General features: G+C 35.9%; 1 protein-coding gene across 1 annotated transcript in view; it reads left to right on the top strand.

The window, feature by feature from the left end:
• Nucleotides 1-18,302, top strand: part of LOC144967451 (potassium voltage-gated channel protein Shaw-like) — a 74,340-nt gene that overhangs the window by 5,402 nt on the left and 50,636 nt on the right. The window contains exon 2 of the mRNA XM_078904725.1: nt 3,548-3,705. The gene's annotated coding sequence lies outside the window, so the exon portion shown is untranslated. The remainder of the gene's footprint in view (nt 1-3,547; nt 3,706-18,302) is intronic.

The raw sequence follows: 18,302 nt of genomic DNA, 5'->3' as shown, positions 1-18,302 counted from the left end.
TGTGATGAAAACAAGTAGGATGTATCTATTTTTACAAATTCATCAGAAAGAAATGTGATTATTGAAAGCTTAAAACAGAATGATGATAATGGCATACGTATTGTCGTGTAAAATTTAATGCCAAAAAAATTAGGCGATTAGAATTAAAGAAATCTAGAAGAAATGTCCTACAAGAATTCCAAACTTCGTCATTTGACTTGGAGGAGTCACCGACGAAAATAATGAGACAACGTTCAAAATTAGAGATTGGCTGTAATAAACAAACGTGTTTTTTGTTTTGTTTTGTTTTTTTTTTTTTTTGTTTTTTTTTTGTGTGTGTAAAACATGGAATCGGGAGTACTCCATTCTGTAATGACAACAGACATGGAAGAAAATATTCGTGAAATAGCGTTATCCATCAAAGATTCTGATATGGTGTCATTTATTGCCGGAGAGATTTAGTCGTCCAGGAGGCACACTACCATAAAATTTGTCATGCACGATACTTTAAAAAACAAGCTTTAAAAGATATCACTGCTGATGATAATGATGATGTCACAGTTCTTGAAAGAAGTCGAGCTTTTGCTAACATTATATCTTTTATAGAAGAGAACCCTGCAACAAATGTGACGATCGACATGAACCACTGTGGAACTTATTCCCAGAATTGTCAAAAGTGTCCCAAAAACTCATCAAGCGTTCATGTAAGAGAGAATGTATCGGCACCCGATGCAAGTGAGGAGGACGAGGAGGAGGAGGAGAAGAAGAAGAAGAAGAAGAAGAAGAAGAAGAAGAAGAAGAAGAAGAAGAAGAAGAAGAAGAAGAAGAAGAAGAAGAGAAATGCAGGCCCTAATATTAAAGGAACAATTTGACGTCTAACCTTTTAACCAAAAACTGGAGTACCAAGTACCTCGCTCAAGTGTTTAAAATACACATACCTATGACATACCAGATACCAATAAGACAAGGCTGTGCCATCAACAGGGAATCGCCGATGTCTGTCAAATACTGGCTTATATTTTGTCACACTGCTATAAAACACTTTTTTCTTATTTCAGTCAGGAACTTTTAATCTGATATTGTGAAAAGTAAGATGGGCCCCAAATAATATTTCAAAAAAATGGCCAGAAAACTCGTCCTTCAAATATCGATCGATTTAAATGACACTCTTCTTTGAAAAAAACTCTCTCAAACCTGGGACTTCGCGAAGTTTTCCATCGAAGTCTCAGATTTGAAAGATTTTGTCAGGATTACGGTTATTTGAATCGATCGATATTTGAAGGACGAGTTTTTTAAATTCGAGTATTTCTAGCGTGCGGTAGTTAAACTGGTTCAGATGTCACACGTATTAGGTATTCTGACAAATACTGGAGTCATCTTTACCGATATATGAAGCATAAAGTTGTTTTGTTTCGTTTTAATATTTGGGGTTTTTCTGTTTTGTTTTGTTTTGTTTGTTTGTTTTTTTTTTTGTGTGTTTTTTCTTTTTTGTTTTTTAAAATTTGTTTAAAAAATTTGTTTCTTTTAATCTTATTTTGGTCAAAATGAAAAAAAAAAAAAATAGCATTTTGCCAGTTTACTACAGAATGGCATTGAATTTCCTAAATCCAAAAAGTAAATAAACTTTTCAAAAAGGACTTTTGTGTTTGGTAAAACACACACACACACACACACACACACACACACACACATACATATAACTTTGACACACACAGTTGGGGTAAAAAATCCATTTTGAGGTTTGTGAAAAGATGAGAAAGACAAATGTCACATATGAAGCATTTATTAGACAGGGAGTAAACACAGAGCTCTTGAACCGGGAAAACTAAAATCTACTTTACGATCCTCTACAAACACTGCCACGACACTTACTGCCACTACGATGAAAAACACTTTTTAGAAAAAATTTTGGCCGGAAAATTCTGCCTTGAAATATCGATCGATTTAAATAACCCTCATCTGGGGTAGCGTGGTTCAGCGGTACGGTCTTTGCTTCGTACCCAAAAGGTACCGAGTTCGATCACACCTTCCGCTACGTTGTGTGGCCTCCCAAGCTCAATTTGCGGCACTGCACTGCGGCTGACGCCTGGGTTGTTCCAGTCTTCCCTTGGAAAAGACCCTAGATACAATTTCTCCTATGGGATGAATAAAGGGAATTTTTAAACATTTTTATTTATCTTGGCAAAAACTTATAAACCTGGGAATTCATTCCAGGTTTGAGAGCTTTTGACAAGTTGAGGGTCATTACAATCGATCGATATTTGAAGGACGAGCATTCTGGCCAAAATTTATAAAGTGTATTCTTTTAGAGCACAGCAAAAATGCTCCACGGGGTGGGGGGGGGGTGGGGGGTGGGGGGGTGGGGGGTGAGGGGGGGGGGAGTTTAGGTATTACGTCTAAACAAAGCGTCTGGTCTAAAACTGGCATCATGGTATAAGTAGATTTTCTTTTATTTATTTATTTTATCGCAAATTGATAATGAATGAAATGTGTGTCTGTCATGTTGAAAGTTTATCATAAATTTTTGTTTTTGTTTTATAAGTGTCAATGACGATCCTCGTCACAACTTGGCAACAGATCAGTTCCCAGATTATCTGGGTTGTTTGTTTGTTTTGTTTTTCTTAACCTGACGTATACGATAAGTTGCCGAGTGGTTAAAGCATTGCACTGTGGCCCGGAAGGTTCTTGAGCAAGATTATCAACCCCCAATTTGCTCACTTGGACAATAATATGGATGATTTCTGTTAACATCAGACATCTTGTTTGATGAATTATCTATATTCCTTCGTGGAGTGTCGAGGCGACGATATCTTATGATGACGTGGCGGAAGGGCATAATTTATATATATATATATATATATATATATATATATATATATATATATATATATATATATATATGAGACAGCATGGCTCAGCGGAACGGTCTTTACTTCTTACCGAAAAGGTACCGAGTTCGATTCACCCGCCACGCTGGGTATGGCCTTGAGCCCTAGCCCACTTTGCGGCGTGGCACTGCGGCTGACGCCTGGGATATTCCAGTCTTCTTTTGATATACCCTAAAGACACATTTCCCCACGGGGATGGATAAAGTAAATTTTATTTATTTTTCTATTTTTATTATATTATATTATATTATATATATTATATATATATATATATATATATATATATATATATATATATATATATATATATATATATAGACGTCTACATATATATTTTTAATTTGGCGATAAAACTTTTACTTCAATTCCTGACTTGACTGAAACCAACGTGTACTTATATGCAGGTCTGACATCCGAATCTACTTATGGGCCTAATCTAACATTGTTGTACTAGACAATAATTTGCGTCATTAAAATTTTTTTTTTAAAGGTTTCCATTACAACAATGAGCACATAAGGAGTTAGGTTATCAGACCTACAAATGATGCACGTCGACTGAAACCCAATGCTTCAAAGAAGTTGCGACACAGAGGTATATCATCTAAATCAATCTATATCTGAATTAAAGTTGAAAATGTTTTTAGCCAAAATGTAATAAAAAATTTAATGTGTTTTTACAGTTTTTTCCCCATCTCACCCACACTGTGGTAGGACAAGGATAATTCAATGCGCCCTGAGGGTGTGTTTTTGAGTTCACAGAGTTTGACCAGAGTCAAGAAGGAAATACAATTCAAGCCACGCAACTTCCCCATCTTTTATTTGGTGTGTTGATTATTGGGTAAGTGCTTTTTTATTTATGTCAATATATTATAGCCTGTAGCATTGTCGAGTTTGTCCTCATAATATAATAGGACCGACGTGCACTTATTTGCAGGTCTGATAACCCAATTTATAATGGGCTCATTGGTGTAATGGAAATCTAAAAAAACATTTTTTTTTAAAATTAAAGAAATGACGCAAAATATTGTCCATTACAACAATGTTGAACTAGGTCCATAATTACGTTCGGATGTCAGACCTGCATATATGTACACGTCGTATATGGCACAACGTGTCAATTTGGTTATATGTCGGATTGAACTAGTTTATGGAATTTTGAGTTTAAAGTCTAAAACAAGAAGATATTAAACGACGTTTACATATATGCAGGTCTGACGTCTAAATCGACTTATGGGCATAGTTTAACATTGTTGTAATGGACAATATTTTGCGATTTCCATTACAACAATGAGCCCATAAGGAATTGGGTTATCAGACCTGCATATAAGTGCACGTCGGATGTAAGACATTTTTTATTTATTTTTTTGAAAGTTGATGGGAAAATCTCAGATACCTCAATGGATACATAATTTATTTAAACTAAATATACATGAATTAAGTTAAAAGTTCAACTTTTAGCATCGGGTTCATGAATTAAGTTAAAAGTTCAACTTTTAGCACCGGGTTCATGAATAAAGTTAAAAGTTCAACTTTTAGCACCGGGTTCATGAATTAAGTTAAAAGTTCAACTTTTAGCACCGGGTTCATGAATTAAGTTAAAAGTTCAACTTTTAGCACCGGGTTCATGAATTAAGTTAAAAGTTCAACTTTTAGCACCGGGTTCATGAATTAAGTTAAAAGTTCAACTTTTAGCACCGGGTTCATGAATTAAGTTAAAAGTTCAACTTTTAGCATCGGGTTCATCCAGACTTAATACTGTTTTGAGGCGATTGGTCACATATAGAAATATAAACATAAGATTATATAGATAGAATGAAGTCATTCGGGTCATTGTTATCATTTTTTTTTTGCCTCCGTATTTATGAGTAATTCTCACCAGACTGTATTAACCAGACTATAAACATTCAAGGTTACATAATATAGTTTTGTGTGTTCGTCCGTTAAACTTCCGCATACTATCTATAGATAGTTCGAAGATGACGTCACTCAGGCCTTTGTTATGGTTTTTGCCAGCCGCGTTTGTGAGTTGTTCTCACTAAACTGTATTAACCAGACTATAAAAGTTCATGGTTACACAGAGTTTGTGTGTTGGTCGGTTATACTTCCGGATGGCAATGTTGTGAACTCCTTGGCCAAGCGCATTCTATCTATAGATAGTTCGAAGATGACGTCACTCAGGTCTTTGTTTGCCATCCGCGTTTATGAGTAATGCTCACTGAACTGTATTAACCCCACTATAAACGTTCATGGATACACACAGTTTTGTGTGTTGGTCCGTTATACTTCCGGATGGCAATTTTATGAGCTTCTTAGCCAAGCGCATACTATCAGTATACGCTTGGCTGAGAATCTCATAACATTCAGTATACTATTATTATTATTATTATTATTATTATTATTATTATTATTATTATTATTATTATTATTATATTATTATTATTATTATTATTATTATTATTATTATTATTATTATTATTATTATTAGTTTTGTTAACAAGTATTCATCGGTGAGGATGGAAGTAAACAACAAACTCAAATTACATATCATAAAGAAATAATTAAATCAGAAAAGTAAGCGGAGAAGGCACTAAGGTCGATAACAACAAGGAATGAAGTGAGTAGAAAAGTAACCGAAGATAAAACAGAATAAAACAAAACTTCACGGCGATGGGGGGGGGGGGGGGGGGGGGGGGGGCTCGAACCGTAGCACGGGGAGACGGTAGCACTTCTGTCAGAACTATCCACCACACCATTTAAAAAATGTGGTTTCAAACTCTGTGTCTATCTTGAACAGATCTCCCCGACTTCTTGATGTCATCGGTTCACCACACAAACGCCTCGAAGTTTGATAGCCAGTATTTAAGCTTAATAGCCATATTCTCAACACAAAAATATAAAATTGGAACAGTAATGCCTTAACCAACCCACCAATCCTTTGTTTTTAAAAAATAATTTTAATTTCAAAAAGCAAAAAACAAACAGAAACGTACAGTTCCGTGTTTATTCATCGATCTCATGCATTTAAATGTAAAATACTAGTTGAATGCCGTAAATAAGTACCTTTCTGTCTGACCAGCATCATTTGGTAGGTTTACTATCAAGAAAAGTAACCACGCATCATTATATTTGTGAACTCTAAATTTCATAAGTTGTTTCCCTTCCCTAAAAATTGGTTTAAAGCGACGCGCACTTATTTGCAGGTTCGATAACCCCTTAATCCTAATGGGCTCATTGTTGTAATGGAAATCTCAAAAGAATGAGGCAAATTATTGTCCAATACAGCAATGTTAAACCAGGCCTATAAGGATGTTCGGATGTCAGACCTGCAGATGGGTAACTCGTCGGTTTAAAGACAATCTAGAAGAAATGAGAGGCAATAATAATAATAATAATAATAATAATAATAATAATAATAATAATAATAATAATAATAATAATGATGATGATGATGATGATGATGATGATGATGATGATGATGATGATGACTTTGTGCAGCTATATGTGACCCATCGTCCCAAAACGGTATTATGTCGGAACGAACCAGATGCTTAAAATCCGAATTAAATGTTAAACTAGTCAAAAATATAAATTGTTGGCATTAGCACCCTAAAATATGGTATCCATTCTCCTCAATAAAACATGCAAACTCAACACAAGCCTGATATTTCTGGCTATAAATTCAATTTTCAACATCTTAACCAACCGACTAAATATCGTTTAGAGGCGAAGGGTCACATATGGTCTAATGGTATGACACTCGCTTTCGGATCGGAAGGGCCTAGGTTCCAGCCGCCTGCACTGTGGTTATTGAAGGCTCCTTACTCAGGTGTCATCTGACCTAAAGCGTTAAAGCTCAGCGTCATTCTTGTTTAATGAAGTGTTGGATTTTAAGCGTCTATTATTATATATTATTATATATAGTTGTTATATATATAATTATTAATATATACATTATTAGAGGAAACAGTGCATTGACCTTACTAGAAATCAAAGAAAGTAAATAGCATTGGTCATTACAGCTCGACTCCGAGCAAAAACAAAACAAAATAATTTAAAATTTTGGACAGAAACCTCCTTCAAATTTAGATCGACTAAAGTGAACCCTATCTTGCCAAAAACTCTCAAATATAGGGCTTCAGGGATCCTAAGTGATTCTTGAAAAATTATATAGGTAGTTAGGTTTGTGTTTTGGTGTTTTTGTTGTGTTTTTTTTTTTGTTTTTTTTTTTGTTGTTTTTTTTTTTTTTTTTTTTTTTTTTTTTTGGGGGGGGGGGGGGCAAGATAGGGGTCATTTTAATCGATCGATATTTGAAGGACGAGTTTTCTGTCCAAAAGTATAAATACGTGTTTTGTGTTGTTTTTTTTTCAAAGTAGGACGGTATATGCTGATCCTAACAAGGCTGACAAAGTCTTTTACACAACACAATGACGTATTATGAAGTGAAAGAATGTCTAACTCATAAATAAATAAATGTTATAATTACAGTTCATAAATTACTGGTTTATGTAAAGAAGTTCATAAAAACCTTTATAACACCCGATATGTTCATTATATTACACTTTATAACATTTATTTCATACTTTACGTTTTTCAAACCTGCTATAAAAATATAACGCCTAGGGTAAGAAATAGTTTTATACGTTCCAGTAATGGCCTCTAGTGTGGCTATTTTCATTCATGTCACTCTCAGTATCTTGTGCAGCTATGTGGTCTTGTGGTATGACACTCGCTCTCGGATCGGAAGGTACTGGGTTCGAGCCTCGTTCGGCGCATAGTTGAGTCCTTGGAAACGACTCTTTACTCCCATTCTCTCACCGTACAGTGTCATATTGTCATTTTCAAGGCAAATCAAAGCACATATTTGCCTACATTTTGACAGGTTAAAGCAACCATTGTTTTGTGGTTTTAATTTTAGGTTTTAATCGTAAAATATGACAATTTGACATTTTTTAAAATCCCACTTCCGAATGGTGAGGCTTGTTTCTATTATTCTTTTTTTTAAACGTCATTTACTTCCGATGCTTTTACTGTTTATTATTATCAAAAATAAAAATTTTAAAAATCATTCCCCCCCCCCCCCCAACCATGGGAAAACTACCAAAGCCAGAACCAAAATCAAACTTTTTTTTAACCCAAAGAAGGTGGGCCTTTTTCTTTTTAGTTAACTCTCTCCTTACCGGCCACTTTCCGGATTTTCCCCAAAACTTCATACCCAACCTATACAAAAATAGATTTATTCCACTCAAACACAAAATCTGTTTTTGCTATATACATTTTTTTTTTTTTTTTGCTAAAGGGCTCTTTAACACAGTGTTAATATACTTTAACTATAGCAAACATTTGTGTTCCAATAGTACGATGTACAAAAGAAATTAGAATGACAAAAATTTTGCCTGCATCGTAACGAATGTGACGATTTTCCTATGGGTGGTAAGGAGGGGTTAAGCACCTCAGTTCTCGTCGAACTCAAGTCATTTTTTAAAAGTGCGTCAACGTATGTCAACTGATATTTAACCAACGTTAACATGACAATTTTTTTGTGATACTGCTATGCAAAAATGCCGCTGACATTTTGAAATGAAATCATTTTTACATTGAGAAATTTCCCCCAGATTTCTATATTTACTTGAACTTGTTTGATACAGTATGAAGTATCAAGCAAGATGATAGAATGATACGTTTTATCCGACGTGCACTTATTTGCGGCTATTTGGTCTGGTGGTATGACACTTGCTTTCGGATTTGGACGGAAGGTCCTTGGTTCGAGCTTCGCTCGGCGCATAGTTGAGTCCTCGGAAAATGCTCTTTACTCACATTCTCTCACCGTAAAATGAGTACCTGGTCGTTAACAGTGTTGTCTCTGTCCTCACAAATTGTAAGATCGCCTAACAGGCATTATGTCTCGTCCTAAACGTTAAGTGTTGTTGACGGGCAAAGACCCCTTGTAAAGCGCCTTGAGTACGTTTAGTGGATATTGCGCTATGTAAAAGCTCATTTTTTTAAAGAAGAAGAAGAGATAATTGCGTTCGGTCATCAAATCTACTAATTTGTGCACCTAGCTTTTAGATATTCTATTTATTTTTTTAAAATAGGGTTGGGGTGAAGGGGGGGGGGGGTAAAAATTCTTCCATACATTTTTTTTTTTGCCAACGAGCATAGAATTGATGGCAAATCTCAAAATTATAAAATTAGTTTTTACATATTGATATACGGGTACCTTACCAACTTTAAAAAAAAAATACAATTAAGGTAATTCTATTACCCGTCGACTCAAATGAATATTAAGAATATCTTCAATGGCAAAATGATTTGTCTTTTGATATTGGAAATTGCCATCTGGCCACCCTGTTGCCAGATTCATTTGTGCGAACCTACAGACTTTTTTTTTTACCAGACCGATTTTGATCTTTAATGGCACAAAAAGATTCGTCTTGATCTATATTGATTTTCACAATACAGTAAGTAGTACGTAAAATAATTAAAATAGAGTAGCTAGTATCTGTTAGTAATAGACTTTATTTCTCTGCGAATATTGCGGATTCTCCGTTAGTTTAGTATATATAAAAATAAAGTCTTCGCCGAAGTCCCGGATTTCAGAGTTTTTGCTAAGATGAGATATTTGAAGGACGAGTTTTCTGGCCAAATTTTTAAATATGGGGTTTTCCAGAGTACGGCAGAGAGATTGTGATATTTCGGACATGATTCTAAACGTGTCTTCTCTAAGCCAACCGGAAGTTTGTTCATCTTAACGCAAAACTTTCTTGGGCATGAAAGTGTACATATATAATATACACAGATAAACACACACCTACGCACGCACAAACACACACTCTCACATATATTATGCACAAACACACACACACACACACACACACACACACATAAAAGGAGATATTTATAAAATATTTCAAATATAATATTGTGATCAACTTCTACAATATTTTTTCGAGAATTCGCTCTGATCAGGAAGTGAAAGTGAAATCGGTAATCAGGAGGTCTGAGGTTCGATCCCTTGTCGAGGCGGACTGATGTTTTAGGATGTTTTTTTTTTCTTCTTCTGTATTCTACTTTCACTTTCACTTCCTGATGAGAGCGAACGCTCAAAACAATATTGTAAAAGTTGATTATAATTATATAATTATATATATATATATATATATATATATATATATATATATATATATATATATATATATATATATATATTATATATGCATGCCGGTCTTAAGTCCGAACCCACTTAAAGGCCTAGTTTAACGTTGTTGTAATGGACATCATTTTGCGTCATTTTTTTTAAGATTTAAATTACAACAATGAGCCCATAAGGAATTGGATTATCAGACCTCCAAATAAGTGCACGTCGCTCAGCTCTCATCCACGGTAAATACAATAGCATGCTCTAAGCCTTGAAAATGTAGGCACGGATTAGGAGACCAAATATTGGTGACTCGGCGGGCTGAATACTGAACAAACTATCAGGAAAACATTTAGTAACCAACCTTATCAGTACGGTATTACATAAGAGGGAACCCGATGCTTTTAATGGAACTTTGATTACGGGGCAGCATGACTCAACAGGACTATCTTACTTCGGGCCCAAAAGGCACCGGTTTCGACTACCCGCCTAGTTGTGTGGGTGGCCTTGAGCAAGCACCTCGCCCTAGATCACTTTGCGACGCTGTTCTGCGGCTGACGCCTGGGTTATTCCAGTCCTCCCTTGGAATAGACCCTAAAGGGAAATTTTCTGCTTTAAAAAAATTATGCCCCTCCGCCACGACATCATAGTACACCGTCGCCTAGGCATTCCACGAAGGAATATAGATATCTCAGGGGCCAGGCGGAGGGGGCAGTATCAATTGGATCCTGAGTTTGGCACTGGCCCCGTGGCACTGGCCCCGTGACTTTTTATTCTATGTTTTCATCTGGCATTTCTCCATACCCTATTTTTCTCATTATTATTGATACAAGTGCCCACTCTACACTTTTTCTGAATGGCACAATTCTTGCAACTTTAAAAAAAAAACAACCTTCCTAAACGTTAATAAAATAAATGCGTCTATGATTTATGCATGGTGGTGACTTCTATTCTTGACAAAAGGCCGGTAATTTAGTCAAATTATCTACCAAACTCTACCAAAATACTTAAATAAATTTTGGCCATAAAAATTTTATTCCAAATATCGATGATAAAATCACTCTAAACTTGTTAAAAACCAAAACTGGGACTTCACAGTCCTTAAGAAGTCTCAGGTTTGTGAGACTTTATGACAAATCGAGAGATGTTTTGACTGAAATTATTTTGCGAGAAATTCATGTTTTCTAGCCAAATTTTAAAAAAAATGTATAGTCAGAGTTGATTCATGTACTATCAGAATGTACAAGGACAAATCAATTCCAAAAAAAAAAAATGCAGCTGCACTGCGGCTAACGCCTGTGTTATTCCAGTCTTCCCTTGGAATAGACCCTAAAGAGAAATTTCCCCTTTAAAAAAAAGTTATGCCCCCTTCGCCACGACATCATAAGACACCATCAATAATGATGAGAAAACTAGGGTACGGAGAATGCCAGATGAAAACTAGAGAAGAAATAAAAAGTCACGGGGTCAGTGCCAAACTCAGGATCCCAATTGACACGACACCTTCCGCCTGGCCGGGAGAGAGAGAGAGAGAGAGAGAGAGAGAGAGAGAGAGAGAGAGAGAGAGAGAGAGGACAGCGAGCGGTCGCACAACCGACAAATCTATAACGCCACGCAAAAATAATATTATGGCTTTCAAACTTAGTACCAATCCTGCACCTCTCTCTCTCTCTCTCTCTCTCTCTCTCTCTCTCTCTCTCTCTCTCTCTCTCTCTCTCTCTCTCTCTCTTTCTCTCTCTCTCTCTCTCTCTCTCTCTCTCTCTGGGGACCACAACGAGACTAATTGGTGAGCAAGGACATACCAAGAGACCTTCTGTATGCTGATTTTTATGCCTTCTTTATTTTACCTTCCGATCAAACTGCAGTAAATTTCTAAATAATTCTAAACAGACATTTTGAATGATTAAGTTACATTGAAAGTAGGGCAAGGGGCACGGAATCAAAGGCCAAAGGAATATAATTATAATATCTTGTAGAGTCTTTAACAAGTTAACTGTCGCGATCTCGAAAAACACGTATTTAAAAATTTGGCCAGAAAACTCGTCCTTCAAATAGTGATCGATTTTAAAAAATGAACCTCTTCTTGGCAAAAAAAAAAACCTCAATTCTGATTAGGTCTGAATTTAAGTCTAAGATTTCGGCGATTTTACCAAGATGAGGATCATTTAAATCGATGGATATTTGAAGGACGAGTTTTCTGGCTAAATTTCTAAATACGTCTTTTTCCAGAGTACGGCAGTTAACTGGTTAATCATACGTTTACCACCCCAATCAAAATAGGAAAGTATTGAACACTTAGTCTACTCCAGTGATCTACTTCAGCACGTCTATCTATTTAGATAGTCTTTGTTTTGACTCAATACTGAGACAGTTTTCGTGTCAACAACTCACGGCTGCCTATTCAATCGTCACTTTTTTGGTGACACTCTTGTATTTATCGATGTAGATAAGTACATTCTTGTATTTATCTTTGTAGATAAGTACATTCTTGTATTTATCTATGTAGATAAGTACATTCTTGTATTTATCTATGTAGATAAGTACATTCTTGTATTTATCGATGTAGATAAGTACATTCTTGTATTTATCGATGTAGATAAGTACATTCTTGTATTTATCTATGTAGATAAGTACATTCTTGTATTTATCTATGTAGATTAATACATTCTTGTATTTATCTTTGTAGATAAGTACATTCTTGTATTTATCTATGTAGATAAGCACATTCTTGTATTTATCTATGTAGATAAGTACATTCTTGTATTTATCTATGTAGATAAGTACATTCTTGTATTTATCGATGTAGATAAGTACATTCTTGTATTTATCGATGTAGATAAGTACATTCTTGTATGTATCGATTATAGATAATACATTCTTGTATTTATCTATGTAGATAAGTACATTCTTGTATTTATCTATGTAGATTAATACATTCTTGTATTTATCTATGTAGATAAGTAAATTCTTGTACTTATCTATGTAGATTAGTACACTCTTGTATTTATCTATGTAGATAAGTACATTCTTGTATCTATCTATGTAGATAAGTACATTCTTGTATTTATCTATGTAGATAAGTACATAATGTACAGGTTGATTGTGAATCAATGGAAAACAATGGAAAGTAAAGCATTTGTAATTACCAACAATAAACAAAAAACATATTTTATACCACGAATTCAATCTTTTACCATCTGGGAGAAGGTTTTGTCAGATTAAATGTAGAACTAACAAGTACAAATCAACGTTCGATCCATCAGCAATAAACATGTTGAATACTTCATATGGTACTGTAAAACCGATGACTGACAAGTTGATAAATTGACTGATTGATTTATTTAATATTGGATTAATTGACCAATATGATAATGATGTTAATATTTGATGTCGAATTGTCACAATTGTAACAAATTGAAAACGAATAGCACCTGTTTATGTGTATAATATGTGTTCGCCGGTTCGCTAGATAGAGAGATAGAGGGAGGGAGGGAGAGAGAGAGAGAGAGAGAGAGAGAGAGAGAGAGAGTAGGTAGAAGTGAAATATCCATTCAATGTTATAGTTATCATATAACGTTATAACGAGTGTAACGAAATGACAAATTGCCATATTTATGGGCAATAAAGATCTAATATTGTTATACGATCAACTTCAGAATGTTTACTGATATTTATGGAATGAAAATATTTTCAGCTTTATCCTAAAAATACTTTACGAGTACCAAAGGGAGATAAATTTCATTGGCTGAATTTTTCTATTATAATTATAATTGTCACTTCAGGCGGATGGTATAAAGAATCTTTTGTCCGCCACAAGTCATACATTTAAAGTCAAATTAGTGTGTGATAAAAAAAAACAAACTTTTCGACGCCCAAGAATCCTTTCGTAAGTCCCTTATTGAAATATTTTCCCATTCAATGCAATTCCTCTTAGAAATACCACACTTGTTTGTAGTAGTAACGTGAGCTTTTATATAGCGCAATATCCACTAAATGTGCTCAAAGTGCTTTGCAAAGGGTCCCTGACCAACAGCAACGCGTAACATGTAGAACAAGACATGACACCTGTTAAGCGATATTACCGTTTTTATCGACAGAGACAACTCTGTTAACGGCCTGGTACTCATGTTTCACCTGAGTACCGTGAGAGAATGTGAGTAAAGAACCTTTTCCAAGGACTCAACTATGCGCCGAGCAAAGCTCGAACTCAGGACGGTCCGATCCGAAAGCGAGCGTCATACCACTTGACCACATAGCCGCACATTTGTGACCCTACGCCTCGAAGCGGTATTAAGTCGGGATTTGGAAAACGAAGAAAACCGGGTTTAAAGTGGGTATGGTCAAAATGATCAAATTTCAGTTTTTGGTTGTTTCAGAAACTACAATAATTTTTCTACTTGAAAACATAATAATTAAACATAGATATTGAGGATAAGTTATATAAATTTAAAGTTTAAAAAAGCAACTATCAATGACACATTCAAAACGAGAGTTGACTTTCTCTCAGAGAGCAACCATTTCCAAGACTTAGTAATATTACGTCTTTTCCTCCATCAATACCATGTAAGATACCACAGCAAAGGGCGTGTCTTTATCTATCTCAGAGAAAGCATGACTGTTTCCTCAATTTCATGATTCAACCAATGATGAACTTTAAAAACTGTAAACAAGTCTAGGGTTCTCCCTTACAACTTTACAAATGATGATTTTGATTGGTCAACGCTCATCACATGCACCTGTTGGCCATTAAAATGCCCGGGCAATGTGTCATGACGTCAGCATGCGTGTGTTACATATGTGTGTGTTTGTGCATTTTGATACACACCACGTGCCATTATTTCTTTGTCTAGCTGTATTAGTTAATGATCGAGGTGAGGGTCCTTTGCCACTCTTTCTTTATTCGTGAAATTATAGGACATGCTAAGACTTTAATTGGGTGGGGTTCCTGATCTCCCATAGTGGGCAGGGAGGTACTTACTGTCTTCTATCCCCCTATATCTGTTTTCCAACGAGATTTCTGTCTTTGTCTTGGAATGAGATTACTTGGTTTTGTCATGGGCCTGACCGGATACCCTTGGTGAGAGGGGAAACAGTCAAATGTATAGTTAGTTTTGGGATATGATATTTTTTTCCTTGTAAATCATCTCTCTGTTATGTAATGTATTAAGTTTTGTTTACATATCATAATATGATTTGTACACATTTGAGTGTATTTCTCTTAGTGGGGACCTGTGCTTGTGACTGGATTAGACTTTTAGGTGATCTCAAACTAAGTACTTCCACAGTTTGCTCTTGGAATCTACATCTGTTCCCTATTTTATCCAATTCTCCTTTGTCTTACTTTTTCTTGGGTGCTTTAATTGTTATTCTAGAACTTATTACTATCCCATTTTCTTCCTTTTTACTGGTGCTGATATGATCTTAATGTGTTGCAATCGCCGTAAAACCGTTTTTAAAAAAAAAACATACTTTAATAGGACAACAGTTGCCTAACAGAGATTGTTGTAGGATAAACATTTAATTTTAAGTACAAAAGCAGAATAGTAAATAGAGCCTTCAACAATTAATAAACTGCCGATGGAAATACGTGTCACTAAAACATGAAAAAGGTTAAATGTATGGATAGACAAACAGAAAGAGAGACAGACCTATTAATGGATAAATAGATAGGTAGATAGGTAGATCGATAGATGGATAGATAGATAGATAGATAGATAGATAGATAGATAGATAGATAGATAGATAGATAGATAGATAGATAGATAGATAGATAGATAGATAAATGAAAAGGAGAGAGGGACAACAAGAGAGAGAGAGAGAGAGAGAGAGAGAGAGAGAGAGAGAGAGAGAGAGAGAGATGTTCGTTTTGTCGTGCTTTCTTTGTATATTGAAAGAAGGGGGGGGGGGGGAAGTCTTTCTAGACAATCAACAATGTGGGTGAACGCTAAGAAAAACTTGAGAGATTCAATGTCTACCTCACTCTATCCGTCTCCCTTTTCTTTCTTTCACACATACAAACAAACAAACAAACAAACAAACAAACAAACACACACACACGCACGCACACAGAAACAGTTGTACAGTCAGGCTTCAATCTTTACTCTATTTCCGTCCCGCCCTCTTAATTCACAAGCAGTCTCTCTCTCTCCTCCCCCTCTCACTCCTCTTTTTCTTTATATATATATATATATATATATATATATATATATATATATATATATATATATATATATATATCACACTCTTTCTCATTCTCTCACGTATGTGTGTGTGTGTGTGTGTGTGTGTGTGTGTGTGTGTATTTTACTCTCTCATTCTTTCTCTTCCTCTCTCATTCTGTTTCTTGATATTTCTCTCCCTGCCCACCCGGCTTCACATAGTTTCAAAACTGTACTTTGAAATTATAAACCCTTCTCTAACTTTTGGCATTTTGAAATCGTTTTTCCTCTAATAAATAAGACAAAATGTCACATTAATAATACCTATTTCTTTATTTAAATATCAAAAATTCTTCAAAAGTGAGCAATGTTATAAAATTGTCAGCATTCTTTTTTTTTCCTTTTTTTTTTTTTTTGGTGTTTTATTTATTTTAAGGACATCTTACATAATAATGAATAACTACAAAAGTAATGATTGGATTATTTCAAACATTTGTATGAACATTATCAATTGTATATTCTAATCCCATGCCAAATTCAATGATGCCAAAACTCCGGTTTCCCCGGAAAAAAATCCTGTCTGGAGCAAACATTTCGTGTTACGGGAAACTTCCGTCAAATTCCGGTGAGGTTAAAATGTTACAAGGTTACCCCCCCCCCCCCCCTCCCCCACTTTCCAATCACTACTAATACAACCATCACCACCACATCATCTTCATTACCACTACTACTACAACCACCACACATCATCATCATCATCATCATCATCACCACTGCTACAACTACAACCACATCATCATCACTATTACTACAACAATCACTACCACTACTACTACAACCCCAACCACCACCACAACACTATCATCACTACCACTACTACTACAACCACCACCACCACCACATCATCTTCATTACCACTACTACTACAACCACCACCACATCAACAACATCGCCACTGCTACTACTACAACCACAACCACCATCACCACGACATCATCATCACTATTACTACAACCATCACTACCACTACTACTACAACCACCACCACATCATCATCATTATCACTACAGCAACAACCATCACCACCACATCATCATCACTACCACTACTACTACAACCACCACCACCACATCAACTTCATTACCACTACTACTACAACCACCACCATCACCACATCATCATCACTACCTCTCCTACTACAACCACCACCACATCATCATCATCATCATCATCATCATCATCATCATCACTACTGCCAGTACTTCAACTACAACCACCATCACCACCACATCATCATCACTACTACTGCAACCATCATTACCACTACTATTACAACCACATCACCGTCCCTACCACCACTACTATAACCACCACATCACCATCCCTACCACCACTACTACAACAACAACCCCATCACCGTCCTCACCACAACTGCAACATTCACCACATCACCATCCCCACCACCACTATTACAACTATTACCACATCACCATCCATGCCACCACAACTACAACCACCATTACATCATCATCTCTACTACCACCATCACATCACCATCCCTGCAACTACTATTACAACCACCACAACGCCACCCCTACCACCACCAATACTACTGCAACCAGTGTTGCAAGCGCCGTAAAAACCCTTCAAACAAATTAAGCTCAAATCTCTCTCTCTCTCTCTCTCTCTCTCTCTCTCTCTCTCTCTCTCTCTCTCTCTCTCTCTCTCTCTTCACACAAACACATTCATACACACACACGCGCGCGCACACACACACACACACACACAAACAAATTGCGCTCACTGGATTAATTTTCATGTTCACCTTCCTGTACTTGCCAATAATAGCTAATCACAAATACTTTAACCTCAAACTTTAGCCTCGTTAGTTTTTCAAGTTCATGTTGCTCTACCTATAACTAGATGCACTTTTAGCACACACACACACACACACACACACACACACTCTCTCTCTCTCTCTCTCTCTCTCTCTCTCCCTCTCTCTCTCTCTCTCAAACACACACACACACACACTACAACCACCACCACCACATTTTTATCACGACCACTACTACTACAACCATCACCACCACCACATCATCACTACCACTACTACTTCAACCACCACCACCACCACATCAT

This window comes from Berghia stephanieae, chromosome 3, assembly GCF_034508935.2.
Source record: "Berghia stephanieae isolate SIO BIC M18660-M18661 chromosome 3, UCSD_Bste_1.3, whole genome shotgun sequence".
NCBI classification, from domain to species: Eukaryota; Metazoa; Mollusca; class Gastropoda; order Nudibranchia; family Aeolidiidae; genus Berghia; species Berghia stephanieae.
Note: the sequence above shows the minus strand (reverse complement) of the source record. Positions and strands in the feature narration are given on the sequence as shown.